The sequence below is a fragment of the Grampus griseus genome (genome assembly GCF_964374135.1).
Source record: "Grampus griseus genome assembly, chromosome: 4".
NCBI classification, from domain to species: domain Eukaryota; kingdom Metazoa; phylum Chordata; class Mammalia; order Artiodactyla; family Delphinidae; genus Grampus; species Grampus griseus.
Genome location: NC_138997.1, coordinates 87,420,957 through 87,444,150, shown reverse-complemented (window position 1 = coordinate 87,444,150; position 23,194 = coordinate 87,420,957).

Below are 23,194 nucleotides of genomic sequence, written 5' to 3'. Positions count from 1 at the left end.
ATGCTGGCAATTAGTTTTATCAGAAGGTGAAACCTCTTAGTTTTCATCATTTCTATTGAAAGATCCTGTTTTTACCTTAATTTTTGTTCATTTGAAAATAATGTCTTTTTCACCTGGCTGTTTTAAATATTCTTTCTTTTGGGTTTTTCAAAAAATCAGTCTTATATTATATGTCTAGTTGTGCTTTTCTGTTGTTTTCTTATGTATTTGTTTTATTCTGGTTGATAGTTTCCTCAATAAGAATCTTAATATCTAGGTTAATTTTGGAATATTCACTATCTCTTTAAATATTGCTTTTGCCTGATTCTTCCTCTCCTCTCATTCTAAATCTTCAATTGTAAGTATACTAGAACTTCTCACTCTATTCTTTAGTTTTCTTATTCTCTCTTTTGTTTCTCTGTGAAGTTTTTTTTTCATTCCATGCTACATTGTAGACATTTTCTTCTGACCTATGTTTCAATTCAATGGTTCTCTCTTCAGATGTGTATAATCTGTTTTGAAACCCAATCATTAATTTCCTAGTTCTACAATTTCCACTTTTTCAATATTCCACTTTTCTGTTGAAAATTTCAAACATCCGTTTTATTTCCTTAAAAATATTAAGCATCGTTTGTTAAAAATCCATTTCTGATAACTCCAATTTCTGACACTGTTATGGATTTGTTCTAGTTGTCATTTGTGTCCCTGGGTTTTCAATAACAGAGTCTTGTATTATTGCGTGTCTGGTTCTTTTTTTGTATTGGAGATTGGAAATTATGTTTGAAGAAAAATGTAAGGATAATGTGATGGTTTGGATAATGTTATATTCTTCAGGGAGAATTTACAATTTGGTCTTCTAGATGGGATAGATGTCCCCAGAAAACTCAGTTCATTTTCAACCACTGAAATGAGTTGAAGATGGGCTTCTTTCCCTAAGAGTGTTGGGCTGTTGCTTGCTTGTTCACCCTTATTGCTGTGGTAATCCCTTTATAATCCTCTTCCAAACTGTGTGTAGGGGGGTTAGTCAGCCCTCCCCTCTCCTTGAAAGATATTAGGCTTAAAGTTTTATTCTCCTAACCCTGTAGAAATAGCAACAACTCTGCTTACCATCTCTCCTTCTACTTCTAGATTAGCAGAGGGAGGAAAATTAAGTTACTTCAAATGTGAAGCTCAAAATTTTGGTATTTCTTCTCAATTCTTGGTCCCACAATTCTTCACTAAGTTTTTTATCTTATACCTTAAAACTCTTTCAGTCTCTCCTTGCCCCCTGCCACCCACACCTCTTGTTTTTCTGGTTTTATACTTGTTTTCAATTTTAGGATTAGTTTGCATTTCCTTTTCTGAAGTTACTGAAACTGATAATTTTATATTTACATGAAAATAATGTTCACCTTTAGGACATGGATTTATATAACATCCTGGTATTTTTCAGGTTTATATTAATTAAAAAATTGCTTAAATTTAACAATTAAATAAAACTCCTAGGTAACTAAGTAGATTCACAAGAAATAATAATAATAGCTAATAGCTCTTGTTCAGTTATGCCAAACCCTCTTATAAGATCTTAAGAAATAAATTCTTGAATATTCTTACCAAATTTGTTAGTTATATTCTGTTATTATTCTCATTTTACTGATGAAAACTGTAGCCCAGAGAAGTAGTAATAGCATTTGAACCCAGTATTTTGGTCCCCAAGTTGTCATATACTGGGATATACTCACAATTTCTGAAAATTATTGATATAAACATGGATGCACAGTTGCATGTTACACACACACCGCACATAAATCGCTGTAGTTAAACTCTTGTAGAGAGGCAGACTATCTAGCAATTGCACAAATCTCTTTTGATCAGACCAAAGTCAGTTCCTCTAATTTCTTCATTGATGGAAAGAGCTGAACTAATAATAGTCACTAACTCCTAACTCTCTCCCCTTAAGTGACACCTTATTGAAGTTCATTTACATATAATACTTCTGTCATGATACTCTCTTGGCACCTGAGTTACATGACTCTCCCTTAAAATTATCAGAATATGAGTTTCTTTGTGAAAAAAATGTTATTTTTCTTTTTTTCCCCCATAACACATCAGAAGCAAGCTTACATTTTTCAAAAGGAATTTTACTAAATACATAGGAAGAACAAAAAGGGATGAATAATGTACAAGATGCATTAAAAACTACACTGGCTTTGGAAAAAAAAAAAAAAGTTCTCTGATCCTGTAACATTTAAGTAGCTTACCAGGCAAAAAGCTCCTGTTCTTTTCCCAGGAATGTTATGCTCCAGCCTCAAATGGCTGGAGCCACTTTGCAGGCAATTTACTTGGCTACAGGCTCTTTTGCCTCCGTGGTTTTCTTCATAGGGTGAACACCATCTTTTCTGCAGGGAGCTGGTCAATTGCCCAACATGTTCTCTCCATAATAACTGCAAAAATAAAATATTCCAAACCTGCTGCTGACCTAGGATGCTCCCACTCAGTTCTACTTTCTTTGTGATTGGCAGGCCTACAGCCTTCATGAAGGGAGTCACACATAGACAGCAGTAAGAGGCTTAGTCTCCCACGGTTTTCCAAGTGGGTAGTGGGGAATGGGCAATAATGAGGTAGTTGACTCTGAATCTATATCTCAGCTTCCCAGCTACTGGAGAGCAAACACCAATTCATTAAAAATCACTAGTTCCTGAGGAGCTGATATAACCTAATTAATTTCATGAAAGACTAATGTATAAGCCTTAATGGTAATTGTATAATTTTCACTGAGAAAAATAACTATGTGATCAAAATGACCATACTGCCATACTGTTCTCATCAGCAATACATTCAAAAATCATCACCAAAAGAGTGACACCTCTTCACCATGTCCTCGGATTTTCAGGATATACACAGTTTGAAGCTTCTGACCTCCATGTATGTACGAAATCAATATATGCTTAACCATTCCGAGACATTCATTATACCATTCTATAGAACTAACAATTATAATGCATGATCACATTTACACTATTTCTATTTCCTTTCTAATAAAAAACATTATGAAGTCTCTAATTGATTTTTAGGAAACCATATATACCTGTTTGTTTTTTTTTTAATTATCAGTATCATAGAAAGGATAGCCACTGATTTAACTATTACAAATATATCCCAGACTGCTGGCTGGTATAGAAGAATTAGAGACATTTGTCAATTATCCAACTAATTATCTCAATGTATGATAGCCAAACCAAATAACCTCAGTCCCCCAGTGAACATTCTGAACTGAATAGTCTAGATAACTATGCATGCATATTCAATACAAATTTTGAGGATATAAACATTTCTGTATTTGTTTCATTAATTCATTAACGAATATACCTCCAATGTGTTCATCCTGGGCTTCCAGATTAATGATCACAATAAAAAATCATAAGAGCTGGCATTTATTGACTGCTTAATATGAGCCAGGCAGTGTGATAAGTGCTTTCTATGCACTCTCTTTTAATTTTACAAGTCTATGAGGTAGGCGCTAGCATACCTGGCATAAAATGGAGCCTGCCTTCCCAAATAGCTCTTTAATTTTACCTCTGTAAACAGCTTCAAACATATATTACTCACATAAAATTCCCTGTGTGTAATACGTAGATGTGTTCTTTTATACACAGTGTTTTTCCTTTTTCTCAAAAGCAAATAAGTTTTCTTTTAGTCATCTTTTTGGCATTTTTTCTGATTCTCATATCCTTTCATTTATTCTGATTGCTATCTTGAGTACAATGCCTGTCCCTGATGTTGAGTGATGCTGAAAATCATGAATATATACATGCTATTTAGAATGTTATATAAAATTTTATTCCTTTATATTTCACAGAAATTGCCATTTCTGTTAGCATTAAGAAATAAAACACCAAGTTATGTATAATAATGTCTAGTTGTAATGGATTCTTCATACCTGGATAGATAAAGGTTTGGGGCACATAGAATGTTTGGCAGGCAGTGGTTACTTGTTTAATTGGTATCAACTTTTGGCTAGGAAAGAACCGTTGAGGAATACAATTTCCCTACAAGTTAAAAGACACCTAGGCACAGAGAATCCCAATTTATTAAAATTGATGAGTAACAGATAGCTGTTAAATGCTCAAACACGTTGTTAATAGGACACTTTTAAAAATGATGTGCTGGAAGTTGCATGCCTGCTTCAGCCTGCTGAAAAGTGGTTATCTTTAAGGTGTTCCTTAGTTTAATGGTAAGTCATAAAATATTGGAAAATACACAGAGTTTAAAGACAACCCTGAATTCAAGTCCCAGTTTTAATGATTATTGGCTTTGGGGAAACGTATTTAATTGTTCTAATTACAAAATTAAGATAATAATGCATCTAACCTCTGCTTGACATCCTTAATCTGTTTCAGAGAAAGTGTTTGCTGCTAGTATATTCATGGGGAACACTTTTTCTTTCTTTCCTGGGTACTGCATTGCTTGAGCTCTCTCTCTCAAAGTTCATCCTAAGTAAATTGTTTTTACAGAAGCAAGTAATAAAATTAATTGTATAACAGAAACAAAATGTATTAGATTTTCACCTTGGTTGAGGAAGCAGAAGGAAGAGTAGGGCTGGAGGAAGTCCATCAGTAGTATTATTAAGGGTATCACGTTCCAAAGACCATGAAATTTTGTTTCCATTTAGTGTTACTATTATTCAGGTGAACAGGTAGATACCTTGGTACAAATACTGATACTATGAATTCTTAGCTAAATCTGTAAGTAGGAGAAAAAAATCAAGGGATGACAGACCTAAGAACTGGGAAACTTGGGGACTTCTCTGGTGGTCCAGAGGTTAAGACTCCATGCTTCCACTACAGCACTGCATTGGTCATGGGTTCTATTCCTGGTTTTAAAAAAAAAATGTGAAACTTAAATTTGTCAAAACTATCCAAAATATGTACTCCAAAGAGAATTGTTATGGAATTCTAAGTCAAATGAGTAAAATAACTACAAATGCACAGACTCACTTTCTATTCAGTGAAAGCTAAATCAATGAAATCCAATTATATATCAGCTAGATTATTTTTAATGCCCCCAGCAGTCATTTGATTACTAGGGACTGTTGATTTTACTACTACATCATATCTCAATATTTACATCTTATTCTCATGTTAAACTGACTACACAGTATCTTTAATATTTCTGGCTTGAGGTGAGAAGGAAGGGATTAAGATATTTTCATTCTCAGGAAGTATATTCAAGGAGCACTGAGAAGTCAATGTTTTGTTGCAGAATGAAAGAGTGGAAGTTTGAAGATAGGAAAAAACTATGTGATATTAAGGGTGCAGTTCAACACGGGGGTAAGAAGTATGGCAAGTAGGGGGTCATGCAAATGTGGGAAGTGGTTTTTGACCACTTATAAATACAGGGTCTCATAGATAAATATGTAGAAGACAATGCTGAGATTTCCTATTAGTGATTTACATCTTTATATTGTGACCATTTAAACATCTTGGCAGAAATGCCCTTGTACAATATATCTCCATAATTTTGTGGGTTTTGGAACTTATTTCTTTCACATCAAGAAGATTCCCAGGGGTCCACCAAGAAAGTATTTCATTCTCCATGGGAATATTGCTGGCAATGCCACGGAATTCAAATCTTGTTTAATTGACAAGGGAAAGAGGCCATTTAATAGGTACAAAAACAAACCTTACAGGTAAAACATGGAACCAAGTGAAATAACTAAAATTTTAAATAGGATGATATTTCCCAGTATCATAATATTCTTCTTTTTTTTTTTAACATCTGGATCTAAATTTACCTCACTCAGGTTAAAACCATGAAAAGGTTGAATGCAAAGATTTATTTTTACAGTAAATCAAAGTCTGATATATAACTGAAAAAATAAATGTATATCTGCTTTAGCCTCTTTCTGGAACAAATTCAATTGGTTTCTAGCTGGAAACAATAATTTTTGGATTATAAAACCAAAAAGTTTATGAGATACTAGGTCTCTATACCCCCAATTTTGAGGGTATGGAAAGATGAAAAAGGGAAAAATAATAACCATATTATTGCTTTTTCCTATTTAACCATTATAAAAGTATTTGTTGAGGACCTAAAATACACCAGATTCTGTGTTAGGTGAGCAGTAGTGATTAAAACAATGAACAAGACAGTTACTGTCATGGTATTATAAATTTTTGTCTGATTAAAGTATCAAGATATAATGAGAATAAATTATAAGGTATTAAAAAAGTGGGGAAGCAAGCACACGTAATTTCTTCTAATAATGATAAAGAGGCAATTAAAATTTTTGGTAAAACAGAAGTAAAAGAATTTGTATAGTCTGAATATGAAGCAAACTGTAACATTGATTTCAAAATATTAGGGAATTGAGACAGCATTTGTCACATAGTAGGTGCTCAATAACTATTTGAGGAATGAAAGAATTAATTCATACAATAAAAATGTACTTGAGTAGCACAGGAATTGTAAAATTAGAACAATAAGAAACAATATGTACCCAAACATATAGTAATTGGTTCTGCAGTAACAATATTTACTTAGTAAAAGCAATGTAGATATTATTCAATAAAAAAAAACTTTTGAATAAATCTTCACAAACAGTATGGAAGAGAAATTTCAGTTACTGAACAGAATGCACAGGTGATCTGTTTTGTAAATATTATACTTTTTAGACAGAAACTCAATTTCTGTCCTAACTACTTGCTATGTGTATGTAAATGCATACTTGACAGATACTTAGAATTGGAAGTAGATAGAACAAAGAACTGTAAGAAATGAAGCAACATTGTAATATTCAGTTTACAAAGTTCTTAATGATTACTGCTCAACATTTATAGACATAGGAAATAGACCAAATAATAGATTATTAAAACTTATAAAATTAATTTTAGAACTAACCTAAAGTTTTTGTTAAAAATTCACTCTATATTTGATGAATATTTTATCAAGGAGATGTATTGATTTTAAAATATATATTTAAATAAATGTAATAAAATAAAGATACGTTATAGAAACTTCAGAAAATATAGAATGTACAGAAAAAGATTTAAAAATCACTTTGCAATCCAATAAATCAAAGATTACTGTTGTAATTTTGACTTTCTTTTCTAGTAGTTAAATATATGAATATATTTTGGTTTCCCAAACTTGTAATGACACTTGGATAGTATTTTTCTCAGCATAAAAATTACATCAAATATTACCTCAAAATATTTCCCTCCTCTGCTGATGTTTTGAATTTTAATGACAATTTAATATTAGTTTATAGTATGGATAAATATATTTTAACTATTACTCTTTTGAACACTGAGACTTTGTAGCAATGATTACTTTATCATTCATTTCACAGAAGTCAGCTTACTGGTGTCCATGGTTATTTTGTTTAGTTAAAATTACACAAATAATTTTAACTAAAATTAAAATTTTAGTATATGTAAGTAAGAGATACTTACATATACAGTAATTTATGGCAGAGAAAGCCCTCCCAATGTAATGGGAATAGCATGGCTTGAATTCTTGCCAAAATTTTCTCTAACCTCCTGGAAGACTCAGCTTCTTTAAATATATGTCATTCAACACACGCAGACACACACAAACACAAATACACACACATTTAAGAAACCACCTAGTAATGAAGTCTTCCACAATGACTTTGGCCCAAATGAATTAGTTTAAATAGTTATTGAATAGCTACACTATTCTTTCAAGATACTAGATTATTACATGTGATATTTCAGTATCAGGGGAAAGTTATACATTGCATGGACAGACAGTACACTTCCCACATGAGGGGGTTTTATTCCCACACCCAGCCATCGTGTCCTTTTTGAAAACTGTGACACATAAATTCCACTCATGTTGGATTATACTATTACAATTTATCATCAGATATTCTTTTGTTTGGGTACTTAAGTCATAGCCCTCACAGACAATGTTATGGTTTATATAACTTACTTTTCTCATGGATTCCTCCAACAATGTCTATCTTAGTCTGGGATACAAAGGAAATAATTCAAAAGCACTGGTGGCTTCAACATTACATGTTTTGCAATGAATAGGGAACAGTAGTTTCACAGCAGAGGCAGGAATGCCTACCTCTTTTACCCATTCCATTACTTTCTAAAGTATTCAAGTGGTTTAAGTGTTTGGTTTAAAAACATGTGAAAATGGAGTAAAACTCTGCGATATTAGAGAAGTATCCGGTTTTACAGTTAATCAAAAGGTCAGGGAGCCTTTTGTATTATACAAGTCTCATCAGGGTAGTTCATTAACACAATTAGACAAAATGCATTTTCAGTTTCAGCCCTCTATTCATTTTAAGGCATTTTCTGCCTTGCTGAATCAAATTTAACATGGGAGATTTTTCTGGCTACATAATCAACATGTAAATTAAAATGCACAGGGATCTCCAAAGAATAAAACACTAATTATGTAATCGTTTTTTTCCTCTGTGTATTGGGTTGAGAATGGTTAATTAAAAAGAGAAAAAAATGAAAGTGAATATAACTTTAACATTTGTTTATTTCTCTTGTATGAAAATGTGACTATAATTAATGTTAAAATGACAACATGGAATATTGAACTTTCTGCCCAATTTTAATAATAGGGATTTTGACTAATCAAAGGTTGTAATTTTAACTGGAAAACTTAATTGGTGGTGACACAATGTGTTTTCACAAATATGGAAGATAGTTTTAAATGATATTTTCTTTTCCTATAAAAGTGGCCATGCGTTTATTAAGCGGTTTGCCTTTGTGAAAACTGAACATATTGCTGAGGAACAAAGAGACAGACTGAGAATTCATTTGACATTTTATTTAAAAAGTTCAGGAACAGTTCATTTGAACTTTAATTTGCCATCCATTGAAGTTTATACAAAGTGTGGTTATTGATTCTCTATCTATGCAATTTCCATCTGCACAGATTACTGTAGATAAATTAATTTTCTAGCCTGACTTTTTTTTACTTTATATTTTTTGTATATTCTCAAAAATGTTAAAATGTTGAGTTCACACAAATGTTAGTAATCTCTGTTCCCTTTTTAGTTTGCATAATCTTGCATAATGAGTAGGTCTTAGGTCATTTATTTCCCTCTTGAGTGTGACTGCTGTGATGTAAATCAGTGAAAATTCACTTAATATTGTGTTCAGTTATTCACTTAATGATGAAATAAGTTATCCTTTACTCTTAGAGATAACGTTCTTAACTTCAGAAGTGCCAACCGGTAAGAATGACCCACCTAACATATTTTATCCAACTTTTTAAAAACAAGTCTTACTGGTGATTCAGAAATATTTTCTGAAGATCCCTAGGGTTTTGTACTATATCAATGCACTTTGCACTACATCTCAGAAGAAAAAGATATGTATAATGTATTTATATGTGGAAAGTTTACTTTTCTACATGCCATATGTATTTTGACAATGGAACATTCTAAGTGCTCTTCAATACTAGCAAATTAGGGCCCCACGTAAGATTCATTCAATGACCACTTAAAAATTTTGTGTGATTGTTGTTCTGGACAAAAATGTATGAACATAAATAAGAAGTGATCTTGCCCTTGAATAACTTACAATTAAGAGAGAGAGCTAAAATCAGGCTACCACAAGGGGTTGCCTTTTGGGATGGTGGAGACTGAAAAAGCCTCAGATCTTTTTGAAATTCAGTAATATTGGTTACCAGGGAAAAATATTAACATAATGAGATGAAAATTTTAGGCCACGATGTTCCTAAAAGGTAAAATGACCCAACTACATAGTTAAAATGCATATATGTGTTCGTATTCCCCTATATATATACATATATATATGTATATGTATATATATAATTATACTTTGTGTTTAATTCATATAAGAAAAAATTCTAGCTGTAGATGTTCTTAAAAGATAACATAGAACAATTATGTAACTATATATATATATAAAACCAATAACAGCCATATGATCTATATATGATTTTCATTTCCACTATACGGATAATAAAGCAGAAGTACAAACAGTTAAGTTACTTGCACAGGTCATATACCTACTAAATGGGAGAACTGGGACTTGAACCCCAGTAGTCTGGAAATAAGTGGAAGAGTTTTATGCGACAGACTAGGGAAATAAAACCCTGTCTTGCAGTAGAAGGACACCATTAACTACTTCCAAGCAAAGGTGTGATAAGCACCAATGGGTAGTTCAGAACTTAAGGGCAACTGTGCTATAGAAAGATAGATTTTTTTCAGTCCTGTAAATATATAATATACACACAAGACCTCATTTAAATATAGTTTAATTGTTTTTACTTAGGGAGTAGTCTTTGGAGTAGGAAATCAATTTTTATTAAAAAGCATCCAAAAAGAAAAAGACTAAACAGGAAACAGCTTTGAAATGACATTTGGTTTTGGCAGACTAAAGCAAGCCACTGTGAATGTTTCTGAAAGAATGTAAGCAGACAAGCAAATGCCCTAGAAAGTATTGTGAAATTTCAGGTTAATGTTGAAGTATTGTGGCTTTTTGTTGTTGTTCATCATTTGTACTTATAAATATTCATGAACTTCTTCAACTGCACACAGAACTAGCAGGCGCCATGGAAGAATACTTTGTACTGGTTGGTGATTGACCAAGTTGAAAAGTGCTAGACTAGAGAGACCAGGTATTTCTCAATGGGCTGTTTGCACAGTCCATGTTGTCAGATATATCTATATAATACATCGACTAGAAGGAACCTTCCTTTTGTTCTTTTCATTTTTAACAATTAGTTTTGGAGAAGGGAGGGTGCTGTCAGATGGTAAACTGGACCTTTAAAATTTCAGATCCACCGTCTAAGGAGTAAATTACTGAAACTTTCCAATTGTACAGGAATCATATAAAAGCCATGACTTTATATTATTTACCCAAGTAAAAACAACATTCTTTAGAAGAAAACAGGCAGTTTTACTAATAAAAAATGTAAATTCCAGCTTCATGTGTTATTCATGAATGCTCTGATAGCACAATTGTTATTTTCAAGTGTTTAGCTACTGTGAAAAGGATCTTCAGCAATGATGTTGGAGGTTGACTGCTGAATGTCAGAAATAATGATCTAGCTGCACTGTAATCTTTGCTAAATGAGGTCTATTATGTGTCATATTTAGAAGAATATTTGTGTTGTTGAATGATTTTAAACTAATTATCTAGTGCAGCTTATATTTCATAAAATATAATAATAACCATGCAAAAGTTTACTGTTAATATTAAGTCCAATTTTATACATCATATTTGAGAAGTAACAGTATTGACATATTTATCAGAATCCAAATATATTGTTATTGGAATATGAGCACAACATATAAATGTTTGCTTTCAGAAGAACTCAATTCCAAATCACTAGTAATAGCATCTATTTTATACTGTTACAATGACTATATTATTTTCATATGAAAAACTTAAGTGTAAACACTGTGAAGTAGCAAGGGTTTCTTTAGAGTTTCTTGGCTATTCCATTACCTCTCTCTGCCAGGCCAACTGTCTATTACTTTGTAATCAATTCGCAGACGTGGGTTCAGCAAATAAGATATCAGCTTGAGCTAAACCTTCATAAAAACATTATATTTGCTTAACATTGTTTAACATGATGGGTATATGTATTAAAATAAAGATTATTTTATTTGTAGTAAAAATAAACCCATTATATTGTCCTCATATTTTTTGAGATTTCAAAATATTTAATATTTACTGCTTTCTTGATTGTTTGGCTTTTAAAGATGGTAAGACAATGAAGGAAGGAATTTAAGTGTTAAAACATGCTTATCTTGAAAAAGGGAACATATTTGGGTGTGCTAATTTTCTTTTTCTATTACCTTCCTACAAAGCTAGGAAAGTAATAGAAAAAGAATGTGGTAAAATTAATGTGGTATTGGGCTTCCCTGGTGGTGCAGTGGTTGAGAGTCTGCCTGCCAATGCAGGGGACACGGGTTCGTGCCCCGGTCTGGGAAGATCCCACGTGCCGCGGAGCTGCTGGGCCCATGAGCCATGGCCGCTGAGCCTGCGCGTCCAGAGCCTGTGCTCCGCAACGGGAGAGGCCACAGCAGTGAGAGGCCCGCGTACCGCAAAAAAAAAAAAATTAATGTGGTATTAATCGAAGGTAATAGAAAAAGAATATGGTAAAAAATATAGTGGTATTAATAAAGGAAAAAAGAGTGTCAGTTGAGGGCAAAAAATGATGTTATAGTTGTACTATGAGAACTGGTGAGGTATGATATGAGAAAGATGTAAATGCTTTGGCTTGGATTTATCCAAATTGAAATTGTAAACTAATGATGATAAAAAGAAGGCTGCTCAGTTCAAGGAGCATTTCCTTCATTCCAGGAAGTGCCTTTGATGCAATGGAAGTGTCACCCTGTCATCTTCTCTCGCTAGAGTCTCTGCTGCCTCTTTGGAAAATGTCTTTCAACTTCTGAGAATCTGAAAGTTATACTATAAGTAATCACAAATCAAACCATGGCAGTGTTACCCCATTCTTTCTTTCCACTTAAGGAACCATGACAATACTTGAAGAAACTTCAATATTGACAGTGTCAAACAAGAGAAAGGCAATGTCCACGACAAGGACTCCATCTCTAGATACATGCAAATACTCCCAGTGATACTTGATTGGCAGGGATGGACAGTGAGAAACACCACATGTACGCAGAACTGGGGACAGGGACACTTACTTGGCATTACACATTATCCAGTGAACTACTGTGGCAGTTCTACTTGTGTTTAGAGACTCACAAATTTTCTTTTTCATGATACCATCAGTTTTAGTCTTCTAAACTATGAACAGAGATAAATGGATACTGGTAAGTGAGAGAGAGAAAAAGAGAGAGAGGGAGAAGACAGAAATATAAAAAAAGAGACAAAAGGAGAAAAACATACATACAGACAGACATAGGTGCTGATTGAAAGGGTCTGTGTTTGTGTGTGTGGTGGGTGGTTAAAGGGAAGTTGGAATCCATAAAAAGGAAGGAAATGTGTCATTTACTTCAGTGATACCTTAACACAGTTACTGGATTAACCAAAGTTTTCACTTTCCAATAGATCATTTTGATATGGGAGAGGGTATCATAAGAAGCTTATTAATAAAAGCAAAGAGAACAAGAAGATGGTACATATTTAAGGTTCAGGCAATACTGAAATTATACCCATTGCCAGATGTATACACATTCAACAAATTAATGCAACAGTGCAGTTCTGGGACCAAGTTATCCACTTTGCATTATTCCATGGATTATGACTATATACACTGTATTTTTTCATTTTGGAAAAAAGCACAAATATCATCACCCCAGTAAACCACATATTGCCCCAACAAACACAAACACACACACAAGTATTGAGTTTTCCTATTTACCTGCTACAATCAAGACTACTCAATAATGCCCCTTAGTACTTCTCTGACAACTTTCGATTTCTAATCTGCATTTAATATGAAAAAATAGTCTATTTAAAATTCAAATTAGGTTTATCTATATATTCTATAAAGACAAAAAATATATTTGTTGATCCATGAATAAACACCCAACATAAGCATCATAAATAAAATCTAGATATTCATGTAATCTAGTTAGTTACAACTGTCACTCAATAATAGAAAAGAGACATGGTGAAATCCATAATTCTAGGAATCTTTTTCTAACACAGGGTCTATTAGGGACATGCAAATACAGTATTCTTACCAATTATTCTTTAAAAATTTATGGTAATAAACAATCATCATTTAACCCTAAGACATCAGCTTTCTATCCACAAAATAACAAACTCATTGCCCCAAACAGTGAAGTAATGTATTTACCTGTATTTACATATAGGTCTTGAGACAACAGACAGTTGATTTGACTGAATTCTTCATTTTCAATCACATGGTTTGTGTCCTGGAAAAAAAAAAGAAATCCTAAAATTACTCTTTAGATTATGTAATAACATAACCAAAATGAGTTTTTAGATGCTTAATTTGTTATTTGTTATATAAGACAACTAATTTATATCTGAAGATGATAATTATAAAAATAGTTTTTACTAAGCTTTTAATGCTGAGTGAAACCTAACTCTTAGGAAAATATCAGAACAAAATTTTCAAATGTCTTCCAGCTTTTTATATTTTGGAAATAGCAGAGCTTCTACACAATAGTCTGTGATAAGCTACATGAGAAAAGAATCTAAAAAAAATGAATATATGTATATGTATAACTGAATCACTTTGCTGTACACCTGAAATTAACAAAACGTTGTAAATCAACTATACTCCAATAAAATTAAAATGTTAAAAAAAGAAATAGCAGAGCTTGACTGATTAAAGCTGAAATGTAGAGAAGTGAAATTTTATCCTATTTTGCCCTTGTATTCACTCCTTTAGATTATTTCCCATAGATGTAATATATTGTAACTTACATATTTAAAGTAAAACTTGCCACATTCACAACTATTCTTGTGATGATTAAATTATAATAAATAATAAACTTATTCTGGCAATATTTTAAGGGTACTGTTAATAATGGAATATGTTAAAATCAAGGGATAAGACATACTTTTCTCTAGTGAATGGATCAGAACTAAGAATAAGACTCATTTTTTTTCTCAATAAAAAAGTGCATGGGCTCAGAGGATCACGTATAAAATTTACAGTTAAAAAAACATTGCCTATCTGGAAAATGCATGTGACTAATAAAAGAAGGAGAAATTTAATATAACAACTATCCAAGTTTATGTAGAGAAGAATACATGTAAGTTTGTCAGAAATTTCTGTTAAAAGGTCAAAGTTCTGAAGTGCTTTTCATCTAGCTCTAGAAAGCATATGATGACTGCATCAAAGAGTGAATAAACTGGTCCACATTTATGGAAAATAAAGTTAGCTATATTCAATAGCACATTATTAAAACAGGAGCATGTTCACACATGCATACCTGTACCCACACTCACACCATATCATTAAATTTAAGAGTTGGTCGTTTGTTAATTCAATTCAGGCAATTCAAACACATGTTGGGCATCCACTATATACCAGAAATTCTTCTATGTCCCAGAAATAGATAGGACTAAATAATTCTCCCTTCCCTGAAGTGACTCCCATTGGAGTCAGAAAAAAAGGCTCATAAAACCAACTACTATATAATCTAATGATGTTTTGAGTAGAATTAAGTACAAACTGCTGTGGGAACACAGGAGCATGAACAATTAATTCTGCCCGGTCCTTGTCTTCACTCTTAAGTGTTTCAGTTTAGTTTACATTTTGCAGATCACAATATCACCATAATGTCAAAAAGTTTCACTTTCTTACTCAATAACTCTTGAAATAATTTGCCTGTGAATTCATTGACATCTCTACTCCTTGGTTCCTCTACTGTTCTCTTAACAACTCTGTTCCATCTTCACAATGTTCTCTAAAAAGATCACTACCTCAATAACTCCTTTCTCGTTATTGATTCTTTGCATTATTTTCACAGGAATTACATGGGAAAAATCTTACTCTGGCTTCGTCAAACTGTTTAATTTGTTGGCTGGAGACAATGAGTACTACCAAAGAAACAGACTAGTGCAGCAATAAATCCCAGATCAGTAAGTGTAGTCCTCTGTATAAACCTCACTATTTTATCCATTCCAATAACTTCAATTGTTGTACACATGTTTATAATTCTCAAAGCTGTGTTTCCAAAAGAGATTGAGAAATTTATCAACTGATTGATGAATTTTGTCTTTTGATTACCTACTGGACATCTCTACTTTGATCTTCCATGGCCCCTTCATAGTAACATATTTAAAACAGGTATCATCCTTTATCTAACTGACTTATCAAATGTCAGCAGTCAGGTCAGTAAAGCCAGTAGTGCCAGCACAATTACTGACTACTTAGATTTTTATTTACAGTAAAGCTTCTATAAGACAGCAAATTTGAATATGCTAACTCTAAAGGCTCAAGTTCCAAGCCTAAAATTCCCATATTGGAAAAAAATTCCATATAAAACAAGGGTAGTTTTGATTTACAATTCAGGGAATATTTACCTTTAAAATTTTTAAGATCCACTTATTTGAGTCCCTAGAAAGTTCAAATTCAAATAGCATTAAAGAAACATTCTTTAGGTTAGGGCTACTCCACCAATCAAATGGTTACCCATCAATTAGCAGATGAAACAGGAAAAATTTCAGTTGACTAGACTGAGATATCTTGGTCTTTGTGTGGTAGTGATTTGAAAATGACAGCTAGTAGTTAATTTTTTGATTTGACATTATTTAAAATAAAATTCTGAATTCATCCAAACCATGTGTAGGAGTCTGAGTTGTGTGAATGTACAGTAATTAACAAGAATCACAAACATCTGTTCCAACTGGTGAACTGATACAAGTTTGAAAAGCAACTGGAAACAAAATGTTGATAGATTGTGGTCATTATCCTCATGCTGATTAATCTTATTCATCAGTCTGTAGAATATTAGGTCACTCAAAAACATAATCTATTAATAGTGACATAAAAAACATAATTGTATACATTTTCAAAAACTTCTGTGTTTTCTTAATTTCTCTGAAACTGCATTGGGAATTAGCGTGCTTAATTTACTGCACTGGTTGAGTGAAGTCACTTCATATAATATGAAGTCACTTCATAAATATAATACAAGGTAATAGAAATTCTGTGGATGTAACAAAAACGAGAATCCTTATTTCAGGAAAATTGCATTGCTATCACCACAGGAAAAAATTCATGTCAATATTTATGTCTTATTGAGTTGTCTGGACTTAATAATAATGTGCAAAGATGATAGAAGAGACATTCTTTTAACTTTGCCTTTGAAAAATATTTTCTGTCATTATTTACAGAAAAGACCTATTGTTTAACATTATACTTGTAGTGCAGTTTTTGTCTTGGCCCTATCCAAATTAAATAGCAGCTTAGCCCCGGTAGTAGAATTTATGCATAGTTTATTATGTGTATTACCATGTGAGAAAAGATGTGCTTTAGAAAAATCTAATAATGTGTTTAGGTTGAGGGTTCTTTAAGGCAAAAACCACAATTTTTCAAAATTTAATATGTGGCCAGGATAAATGCAGTTTGAACCATCATTGGTAAAGTATCAAGTGCTTTATGTAAGCAATGAGAAAACTTTCTAATTCAGCCAAAACCAAAGCCACAAGTGAGTTATAAAGGTCTTAGCTCTCAAATGAAATCAATTACAACATACCTACAAACACATGTTACGCATTTAGTTTATCCCAGAGAAACAACAAAAAAGGTTTTATTTTCCTTCATAATGTCTAGTGGGAAATTGTTTATTTGTTCTGGCTTCATTGCTTATAGGCTGTTTGTAATCTTTCAATTAATCTGAAAATTGCTGTGCAAAGCTCTTTCTACACTACTCCCTGTATCCTTTGCATAAATATTAAATTTGAAAACATCATAAAATTCTATATGTTACTATTTTGCCCATCCTTGAGTTTACTTTCAAGTTTAAAGGATCTATTATTCAGTGGTTTTTAGGAAGTAGGTGAAATATTTCAATCTTTTTTTTCCAGTAAACAATCCACACAGCTTCTATAATACTTGACTCAAAATGCAAATATCAAACCAAACCAACCAACCAACAAACAAAAAATAAAACATAAAATAACCTCTGAAAAATAATAGTCCCAAATAAAATATTAACTTATATTAAAAACTCTACAGGATATCATGAAGGTAAACTGTTTAAAGACAGGCATTTTCAAATGTTTTATTCACTGCTGTATCTTGAGGGCCTAGAACAGTTCCAGGTACATCTTAGATAACAACAATTTTTTTTAAAAGACCGAATAAGTGTCTAAATCTTGTGAATAAACTACTTTTTAATTTAAATGAGATTGTGAATTATTTCTACTTTCTGTAAAATGCATTTGATAGTAATAATTATCTGCCTGAAATCACTCCTCCAAATGGTAAAAATCTGAGCAGAAAAAAAACAAATAACATCTATAGTATGTACAATAGTTTGAAATTCTGTTGGTTACTAAAATAGGGAAGGAGATCAGAATTAGTATGTTCTCCTGGGGATTATAGTGTCCTCAAGGACTCAACAGAGTTTAAAGAAAATTCTTCAGACTATCACATGAATAAAAAATACTGGAATTTTTTAAGTGCTTGATTAACCCAGGTATTTAATATAGGAAAGAAAATCCAAGTAATAAATAGTTATAAATGTGACTACAGGGAAGCAATCATCAAAAGGTGGTGAGAAACTCTGAACTGTATTTGTGTAGATCATAAAGTCTTAGAATTGGAATTAAACAGGAAGTTAGAGGTCATTTACTCTAATCTCTGAAGAAATAATTCTTTCTTCAGTTACAATATACACAATTACAGTACATTTTCATTTATCTGGGTTCTGAGTTACTAGAAAGCTCACCTCACTAATTTATTTTCCCACTTGACTTTCATGAGAAAGAAAGAAATTATAATAATAGGAAAAATAATTAATACACCTAAAGATGACTCTGGGGGTACTTCAAGACCATGAAGTGTCTTTTCTGTCATCAGGAAAAGATACAATTATCTTCAGTATCATTTTAGTGCTAACTCTTTGACTTTATACCCAGGTGTGGAAACTCTACCTTATATAGATGTTCTGCACTGTAGGATTTGCCATGGAATATGTGAGTGTTAAATAAATAGAGCAAGAACCAAGACTCAAATGATGCTGCAGAAAGAGAAGAGAGGCACCACAGAGAAGAGGGTAAGCAGAAAGACTATAAATTGTGACGAATCTAGAGAGAAACACCAAGAGAAAGAAAAATTAAAAATTGAAAAAGCAGGTATGGTAAGAGATAGATGGGACTGGAAAATTCCTGATTCTGGGGGTAAAATATAATGTTACTCTTATCTCAGATTCTCTTCCCATTTTCTGAAAGAATGTTATTCAACTAGTAAGACACTTTCTTCCTAATGTTTCCTTACAACACACCCCAGTCACCAAGGTAACCTTAAAAGGGTCTCTGTTGCTCACAGCCTTACCCTCCTTATAAAAGTATGCCAGCTAGGACAGAATTCTCAGATAACATCTCTTGGTCTGATAATTACAACATCCGTAACATGTGAAATGATAGCTTTTGATTCAATTACTTGTCATAGGAGTGCCTCTATGACCCCAAAATTCTTTTAAAAATGCTCATAATGTTTCTGTTCTCTTCAAAGTACTAAAAGGTTTGAACATTTTAATGAATGAGGTAATGAATCTTACTCATTTCTCCTTTTCCCATCCTTTTTCTTCTTTTCACCTGTGCCTGCCTCATCCATCTCCCAACTCTTCCTGCTTATCCTCATGTTCTTCACGTTCATCTTTTTCTCCTTGGCCTTCTCTTTGCCAAATCTCTGCCTTCCTTCCCTTCTTCTTCTTTCTGAATTTATAAGTTGTTTAAATACAGTGCTAAAGTATATACTTGAATAAGCTGTGCCAACATGTTAAATACTAGTTATAGAGGCTCCCCGTGTGTCACAATAATTATTCAGTACATGCAGTTAAGACATTCTTAAACAGTAATCATTATTACTTGCTAAGAACAGGTAAAGCTATTAAGAGGGTCTCAAACTCATCTGAGCAATAACAGAGTTTGTAGTACAATTTATGACGTTTCAAATCCCAAATCCTCACTTTGAGAAAAGAGCCTTTTGGGTGGTATTTTCTACCCTCGAAGGACCAACTATTGCTACTTCTCTATTTCACTATTATTTGAATCACTGCTATAAAATGTTTTTTTCAAATGAATTAGAGTAGCATAGACAATATGCTCCCTAAGTTTTCTTGACTTAAATGATGCTGATGAGCCAAAGCACTTCCTATAAATCATTTCTAAACATTATGTAGTTAAAAACCATGTGGACTTTGATTGCAGCTCAAACTCTGATTCAACAGCCAATGTTGCCATTTACTACCTTGTGGCCTTGACTTCATCTCCTTGACTATAATTCCTTCATTTGTAAAATTGGAACAATAAAACTGACTTTGCAGGGTTATAGGTAGGAGAAATTGAGATATTCTTTAAACGTCTCTCAAATAATTGAACATATATTTGTATATATGTTATTTATACATATTATAGATGGAAGGAGTAGTTGGTATGTGGATGGAAAGCTTTTAGTCTGAAGAGAAAGTCTGAACAGTGGTGTCACAGTAAAATGCTGCAGGGGTGATCTATAAACTGACATTTGGATGGAGAAAAGGCCATAGACTTGACCTTGGAACAACACAGGTTTGAACTGCATAGGTCCAATTATACACAGATTTTTTTCAATACATGTAGTGACCACATTTTTGTTTTATAGATCTTTAAGTGTGGGGGAAAGTTTGTGTTCAATCAGAAATCAAAACATGTGGAATCAAAAGAACTGGGGTATATGCATGTATGTATAACAGAATCACTTTGCTGTACACCTGCAACTAACACAATATAGTAAATCAACTATACTTCAATAAAAATAAATTTTAAAAAAAGGAAAAAAAGTTGGAGATTAAAAAAAAGAACTACAGTTTAAGTCTTGATTTTATCCAAACTATTTTCCTGCCCTTGGGTGGGTCATCTATCAGTTCCTTTGTTTTTGAGGCAGAGATGGCAGTACGTGGATTTTCAACAACATGGGGTCAACGTCCCTATGCCCAAGATGTTTAAGGGTCAATTGTGTAGAGGGGAGAAGTGGACATTAAAGCTGGAAGATGTGAATGAAGAAATTCTACAGCCATGAGAGTACTTTAAATTTTTAAAAGGATAAACCTCTGAAAGCACAGACCACCTGACAAAGTTTGACAGCTTAATCTTTACGAGACATTTGAAGAGGTCACCAGAGCTGTCTGAACCCGAAGAACTGTGACTTGTCTGTCCCTGAAACAATCCTGCTGAGTTTCAAGCAGCCCGGGAAGGTTCTGCTTAAACGACTGCATGAAATCATTCTTAACATATGGGGCTCTAATATAATGCTGCATGTTGTCAGATACACCGGTTATAACTGTCTCCTGGAGCAAAGGTAAGAGCATTAACTACACCACATATCATGGCTTCTTTCTATTTTTGTCACGGTCAAGATCTACCCAGAAGCTACTGAACAAAATGGTTGACTTGAGTACCTTCATCCTTGAGAAGGTGAAGCAGATGATGAAAATCATTTCTCAAGGTGTGGCAGAGAAAGGGAGAGGTAAATTTTGAGCTTTCAATTACACAAGACAGTCTCATGCTCTTCTGAGAAAGCTTCAATACAATGTCGTATGAAACTGATGCACCTTTACTAGTCAAAAAGGAAAATTATACTTTTTAAAAAGAAAAGCAATCTCAAAAGTTTGGCAGGGGACTTCCCTGGTGGTCCGGTGGTTAAGACTCTGCACTTCCACTGCAGGGGGTGCAGGTTGATCCCTGGTCGGGGAACTAAAATCCCACGTGTCCCACAAGGGTGCAGCAAAAAAATAAATAAATAAAAGTTTGGCAGAATTAGGTCTTTGGCCTTCAGGAAAACACGGGAGCCAGGACAGAAGTGCTCCATGTTCCTCTGTTCTTTCCTTCCCTCTGTTCTGCATTATTACTTACTAAATCAATTGCAGCTGCTTACCTCGGTCCAGTGCATTTAAGCCCTTTCCTGGGGCCTCTATAGCACCCTTTGAGAATTTCACCTATAACTCCTTACCAATTCCCTAAGCTGTCTTGACTTCTCTACCAGAAAATTGTTATTATATTTATAACAGCATCCTGAGAATATTTCACCAAGCTGCTTACAAGACTCTGTTTTATACAACCAATGAATTATGCTTTCAATGTCTTTTTCTCTCTGCATGATGTCTTAGATTAATGCATTATGTTTGTAAATGCAAATATGTTTCTTCTTTAAAAGTCATTAAGAGGATTTTAATTAACATTGAAATGATCAATGTGTTAATTGGTTCCAGATAATGTTTATCAAATATTTAGGAAGAAAAAATAAAGTACTGTATGGCAAATAATCCAATTTAAGCAAGTCATTTTATTGGAATAAATTTGCTTAAATTGGGATAGAATTTCAACACTGAGAGATTTTTAAAATACAAATGGGAAAAAGAGGTAAGAATTAGCTTAAGTAAAAGTCAATGGAACATTAATTTTGCAAATGCAATTGAACAAAGTCAGAAAATTTGAAGTTTGTGTTACAAGGGTAAATTGAAATTATGCTCTTTGGTTGTGCATGATAGGCCCCATGGATTTTACCTTTAGTAGTATTATTTGTTAATATAATGCTCTACATTGCAGAACTGATGACCTAAAAAATAATTTCTCCTGATTCTGAATTTGAGGGCCTGTCTGGTCATAGGGAAAATAGTCATAAAACACAGGTCAAATTTAATACTTATCAAAAAAAATCATGTTTTTTTCTAAATGTGAATTTAGCAGAGGAATAACATAAAGGGGAATTCTACACTTTAAGACTTGATTTATGGGATTTCAAGAAAATAAATGTTTTGGGTGATGCAGTGAGAGAAAAATGAGAAAAATCCAATAAGTCAGATGTAGATATGACAGAAATCCTATATTTTATTATATACATTTTTACTGAATTTTCTGTTGTATTTCCCTACAGTGTAAGAAATAGTTTGTCAGACATATGGTGGATTGTGGCACAGGTGATGTGTTCAATTGTATGATTCAAGAGTACTGGAAGAAGAGCAGTCAATTTGGAATCCATAGTATGTAACTCTGATTTTGTGTCCTAGATATTTGCATTGATTTAGAATTTTCTTTGTTGTTGTTAGTGCCCAAAGCCTACTGATTTCCCAAACACTGTGAATGAGGATTAAATGTTATTTCTCAGTGTTTGCAACCCTAAAAGTGAAGGTAAAACTCTATTTGTTAAAGTCAGCTTTCCCCCAGAATCCATAAAAGAAAATAGCAACATTATGCATTATTGTTACTGAAAGTTTTGAAAAGAAGTTGCTAATTTTAAATATTGGAAAACTTTTAATATTAGCCATATTTTGTAAATATAACCACATTCAAATTTATAAGCCTTTGGAATGTTTTTAATAGTTATATAACTTACTTTCAATATTTATTAATTATGCATATAAGCATGAATGGATTAATATATGTTATATCTATAAAACTTAGGACAATCAATAATGGAGGTACTTGTGAACTTTAATATCTTCACCTAAATTTTATTTAAAATGGAAAGAAAACAACAAGAACACATTTCATCTACTACCAAACACTGATACAATGTCTGTATGTTAAGAAATATATATATATATATATAT